This window comes from Primulina eburnea, chromosome 10 (genome assembly GCF_022965805.1).
Source record: "Primulina eburnea isolate SZY01 chromosome 10, ASM2296580v1, whole genome shotgun sequence".
NCBI lineage: Eukaryota > Viridiplantae > Streptophyta > Magnoliopsida > Lamiales > Gesneriaceae > Primulina > Primulina eburnea.
This window is the reverse complement of record NC_133110.1, coordinates 31,984,919-31,991,340: the sequence shown is the minus strand read 5'-3', so window position 1 is coordinate 31,991,340 and position 6,422 is coordinate 31,984,919. Positions and strand designations below refer to the sequence as shown.

The window sequence follows — 6,422 nt, the reverse complement described above, 5'->3', positions numbered from 1 at the left end:
ATGGGCCTATGCTTGTACTTGAGTTTAATTAAAATAAAAAGTCCTAAACACCTAAAACAAAACCTCAAAAACTCATGCCTCTCCCCTCACATACACACAAGGACTCTCTCCATCAGAACAGCACACAACACACGTGTGTTTGAGGAGGAAACGCATGCCTTTGAGAGAAAAGCAAGCATGAGTTCCATTCGTCGTCATTCTTTGCATCTCAACTTAATTGTCGTGCGTAAAATACGCAAAGGCATGCCTTAACTTTTTTTCAAATATCTTTCACACCATATTATTTGTATTTAATTATCCTTGCATGAAAAACATGATGCACATATTTTATTTTCGTTTTTTGACTTGTCATGGCCAAAAACTCATGTTTTAATGATCCAAAACTCTTGTTAATGGTGCATAAAGGGGCTGCCATGATAGGGAAATAAAAAGAGATGAATTTCATATGGTTTAGAAGGCTAGAAATGGTTGCACAAGGCTGGACATGATCATGCATCGTAAGAAACGAAATTGAGAGTCCTAGAGGGTTGGGACTCTTCGGCTAGGGTCTCCTTGGTGAGCCACAGATGTAGCTGCTGTTAGGGCATGGCTAGGAGTCCTACGAGGGCTGTATTTTGGTCTTAGGGTGGCTGCACAAGGGGTGTTTCGAAGGCTAGGAGATTGCTTGAAGGCAAGTGGCACGCATGTGCATGTGTGATCGGGTTTGAGCCGCCGAGACTTGGGGAAGGAACCTGCACGTTTACGTGCATGCATTAAGGGGCTGGTCTAATAGGGTTCTAGAGGGTTCGGTTAGAGTCCTGGGAGGGTTGACCAGGGCCTGGACCGAGTGGTTAAAAGCTGGAATCGAAATAGCATAGGATTGAATCACACTAGAACTAGGAGTCCATGTGCAGAAAAATTCAGTAGTTTCCTTGGCTTGTTCAAGGGTCTTGATTGGCTTGAATTGGATTGAATATGGTTTAATTATGTGTTAGGAAGCTTTGGTTCAAGTTCGGTCAAGTTTCGAGTCCATACGAGTCAAAACTGGATGTATGTCTAAGTTTAAAAACGAATCGAGAAACCCATCGAAAAGCTGAAGTTTACGCCTAAGAAATATTTATGGGAGTGTTTTAAAGTATTAGGATAAGTTTGGGATAATTTGGGACGTCGTTCCGAGGTCTAAGGATAAATACAAAAAAATATGCTACTAGGTGTAAAACGGTCATTTTACACCAAAAAATGTTAGACGTCAATAATGATAATATGCTTATTTTAAATGTTTGTTGAATTTTATGATGAAACGATAATGCTAAAAGATATTTTGCATGCTTGGTTTAAAAGAAAAACAATTATTATATGTTTGAATTTTTATAAGTGATGAAAATACAAAAAATTGAAGGAGGGGAAGAAATTGTAACTAATACAATGATTATGATGATATATAAGGCCAAGTCTCAGTTGACGGGTGAGAGTGTCGTTGATGTCTCCGCCGCCCAGTACTGTGGTTACACGTAGATGGATCTATCGACCTTCAGCTGATACGAAAGTCACAATTAACGATCCGAATTCAATAAAAAGAAACCATATACGTATATGATGAAAAAGAAAATGTATATGATGAAATGAAAAATGTTTAGGTTTATGCATGTTCGTGAAAGTTATTTCAAGTAAAAGTATTTTTACGGTTGCTTGTGATTGTATATGTATTACTTGTTATCATGATTAAGGTTTGCGGAGTCAATAGAATCACTAGTTGTGATCGATGCAGGCGAGCATGATATTGATGCTACTGGAGGTCTTGATGGTTGATCTTGCTGGACTGAAGATGCACACAACCCGAGGACTGTCGCTTCCTCAAATAAAACTATGTTTATGATTTAAGTTTACGTTAAAGATTTTATGATTTTGATACTTTTGAGAGGTTTTTGAGAGGATGTTAGAATTAAGTTAATTTTAAGAATAATGTTTGTTTAGGATGATTGATGTTTTACGACTTTATGTTTTGAATTACTTTATTTTGGATTTTCAAATAATAGTTGGTTGAATTATTTTTAAATGGTGTCAAAACATTTTATTTATATATGTAGATGTATCGGCCGAATTATTAGAAATAATTTTAAAAAAATTAAAAATTCTAGTAATTTTTAAGAAAAACGTGTAATTGACGTTTCATTATCATTCATAATTTTTACATATTTAATTAATATTTCTTCACTATGTAAAAAACAATTCTTTCGCCTATAAGTATTTTAAATTTATATTAACTGCTTATTCTCATATATTTCCTAATTTTAGGTATTTTTTTTATCTATACATTCTGATATATGTTTTTATGTATTAAAGTCTATCCGTATCTAAGCTCTTCGTCAAAGATGGTAGGATGGATGCTTTTGCGACGTTACACGCTTAAAATAATGTAAATTAATATACGTCATCGAATCAAAATGTTTTGATCTAATCTCTTATCACGTATTATTTTCTAGTCATCATCGCTTTATAAAAAACAATTTTATTAATGTTACCATTCTTTTCCAAATAAAATATAAACCTCGCAAACTCTATAAATAACATATTTTTGTTGAATAAAAATGGAAATTTAATCACTCTTTCAAATAATATTATTTCACGTTAGCTTTTGAATTTCTCTAATAAATTATACTTTCAAATAATATATAGACAATTTACACTCAAACGTTTTGGTTTCGAGGCAAATGCAATGCATCACTATAATATTTTATTTTACAATTAATTTTTCTTACCAATCACATTAAAGTGAACAATTAATAAAGAATCCCTCAAAAGATTGTCTCATTGTGGTGAAACAAAAGTTTCAAGTGATTTATTTTCACCCTACGCCTTTTCAAGATTATTGAAATAAAATTTGGGTAAGCTCTTAGTTAAAGCAAATTTCCACAATCTATGAAATGAAGTTTTCTAAAAGTAAGCCATAAGTGATAATTAAAAAAAGGTAAAAAGAAAGGAAAAAAAGAAAAGAAAGCTAATTCAAGATTTCCCGCGAACAGACGAGCTTGAAATTTCGCGAAAAACGAGCTCATATATTAGCTAAATTATAATTTTAAACTTTGAAAATTGTGATTATTGTCGCGATCGTCCTCTAATCATGTGATTTTTTTCCATCCAGGGTTAATGAGATGTTATCCTTGGAGCAATGCTTTAAGGATGTATATATTGATTCACATTCATCTTTATATATACGTCCACATAAAAGATCGTAGACCTCACATGTGACAATAAATGTTTCATACATTGACGGTAGATTGAACTCAACCTTCCTTGGTAGATGAGATCCTATCTATGTGAGCACTACACTCACTTCATTTCAACGGATAAGATCTTGTCACACATACGATTTCAAAAAAAAAAGTGGTCTTATATATGCATGGACAAATCTTGGTCATCCATCCTATCATGTGGGCAATTTAAACAAAAAAAGTGGAAGATTTTATAATTAATTACCATACTCCAACATTCATTTAAAATACAGTAAAAAAGAATTAAATTTTCAGTATCTGATTACTTGACTAAGAAATCAAATTTACTATTGATGTATATATATATTTGAAGAAACTCGTCTGAATTTCCAATTCAATCAGTGCAATAATACTCTAAGATTTAAACTTATTCATTTTTCTTAATAATCATGAGTACCTCCAACGCTGAAGCTGCCAAACAGGTATATAAAAGTTATTTTTTTTTATGGAATTTTCATTTTATATATGATAAATATGATTTTGTTTTGAAGAAGAGACATGAAATTTCGAAACGTTGCCTTTTGTTATTGAATCATTCTTGATTCAATATCGAAAAAAAAAATCCGTTCGGGGACGTTAAAAAGATATTATGCACTAATCGACAAATTTTTTTTTACAAAAACGTATTGATAAAGCGAATCGTTACCGTAACGTATTAAGTTACTCAAACAAATCATTGGATCACTTTATTAATTTTTGGTTCCTGACATTTTCTAAATTATTATCGTGATTGTTTTCGTAATACTCGTGTTAGAATCAAGTTTTTCAACACTTTTTGCGACACCAGCTAACTATATGTTAAAAAGACAATAAATCTTCTATGCTTGTTATAACTCTTGTGTTCGTCTAGAAATTCACGCATTCTTTTTAACCATATTTCTTGAAATTCCTCAACAAATATGATTTTGAAATAATTTCGGATGCACATTTTGGATTGCAATTATATTTATTTTATCAAAGTACTTTTATAATTATATTGTGAATAAATAAATCTAACGACGAAAAATAAATTATGAGAAATGTTGATCTGTTAAATTTTAGCATTTAAATCAACGTTGATTATTTCTTTTTATAGGTTGAGAAAGCCATTGAACGTAACAACGATGTGCCACAATGGCTCTACGGCTTTCTATCAAAGACATTCTTCGATAAATGTCGATACCATGAAACCCAAAGGAATGACCTGAACAGGTATTGCATCACTTGCGACGCCACCATTTGCAAGTTTTGCGTAAAATCCGACCATCACGAAGAGCACGACTTGCTCACGATCTACCGGCATGTCTACAAGGACGTCGTCCTGCTCGATCAAATGAACAATTATATCAATTGTACAAGAATTCAGGTATTTACCTCTATATTGTAATGTCCCAGATACAACGACTATTACCGGCCACCATATAAAGGAGGGTTTTTCCAACGTGTTTATGTCCTCATTCACACGTACCCTAGAAAACTTCGTGTTGGTTCAACGAGTAGTAACTTGAGATAATAATATAAAAATAAAGTATAAAACTGGACACCGAGATTTACGTGTAAAACCTCTAAAAATTATTAGGGTTAAAAAATCACGCACAAAATGAAAAGAATTCCACTATAATATTTTATGGTGTACAATCATTCACTGTGTTTCTAAATAGAACACACACTCTCTTTATACAGGAGAACAAACGTCTCACAAATATTATAGAATTAATCATTCAAATGCTATAAGATGAGAGGACTCGAAGAGATGATTTCTGAACGAGAAGAGGGAGATCTATTTATAGAACTCCTCATCAGTATGAAAATGCGTCTTCCCATCTGAATGCTTCCGTTGTCAAATTTGATACACAAAGCTACCTAATCATTGCGCTCAATAATGATGGCATCCAACCATTGAATTTAATGCATTTCATGTGTTGTCATCATTTCTTTGTCAACACTTTCCAGAATTGACTTAAATCAAGTACGCTTAACTATGAAGTTCTTATGTGATGAGCTCCTGAAAAATTGACTTGGGTCAATTCTGAGATGAGTGACTTCCTGAAAAGTTTCTTAGGGTGTGTATCATTGAGGACCGCATAAAAACAACTTATTCAAAAGTTTAAAATTATATTTTTCGCTAATATTATATAGTTAATTTTATTTTTTTTCTCGTAATTTGTAGCCATATAAATGCAACAAGAAATGGGTGGTATCTTTGACTCCACTCCCACATAATGGGTCTGGTTCACTTATCGGAAGGGATGGAGCTTGCAGTGTTTGCCGGAGAAAGTTGACTGAGCCCGGACGCTTTCGTTTCTGCTCTATAACTTGCAAGGTATTTATTTTTTTTGTAGTAATAATAATAATATGATAGTTGTCAAATTCTTTAATTTTAGACCTATCTGATCAGCTGGAAGCATATAATGCTGGAGGGGACGTTACTATTTCGCGTCGTGGGTCTGGAGCGGAAACGCCTTCCCGGAGAGCGGTGGCGGTGGATGCAGTTGCAGCGGTGGCAAGGGAACCCCATAATGGAAGTTACCGGAAGCGGAGCCGGAAAGGAGTGCCTCATAGGTCCTTTTTTACGTTGATATATGGCTAAACTCTGTCATATTTGTGTTGCTTTTAACATAACTATTATGACTTACTTTTATCTCTTCTGAGAATATTATATAATATTCTAATGATATTTATGGAGTTTCTTGAATTGTGTTTTGATGTTTGGATAATTTATCTTTGCAACTTTTTAAATTTTGCACTGATATTGAAATTCATTATATTTTGAATCCGATCCATTTACTATATCATAAAAATTCATTTTCTTTAATGTCTGTCTTTATTTAGCGATTAGTATTATGTCGTTAAAATATGTAAAATGTGATATAATACTAAAATTAGCGGCGGAATACCGCACTAATAGCGTCATTATAGAAACTGATTCATAAAAATGAAGTCGCTAATTTCAAAAACTGAACACAGATGTCGTTGCGTGAAATGAAAATATTTGATTGACGGAATTATTACAATCCATTGTTATGTTCGTATGTCCGCCCACGCGTGTGTAATATAGTCTCACTGATTTGTCATTTTATCATACAATTCTGAATGAATTTCACTATATTGGGTCCAATCTTATGGTTTCTTACTCACATTATGAGCCCGTTTGGTATAAGAAGCTACAACTAAAAAAATGCTTTTTTTAAA

At 33.0% G+C, this 6,422-nt stretch overlaps 1 long non-coding RNA gene across 1 annotated transcript; it reads left to right on the top strand.

Moving 5' to 3' along the window:
* Positions 1–5,409: 5,409 nt before the first annotated feature.
* LOC140803923 (uncharacterized) lies at positions 5,410–5,925 on the top strand. Its single transcript, XR_012111984.1, has 2 exons — positions 5,410–5,553; positions 5,629–5,925. It is a non-coding gene; the product is annotated as an uncharacterized lncRNA (long non-coding RNA).
* Positions 5,926–6,422: the final 497 nt, after the last annotated feature.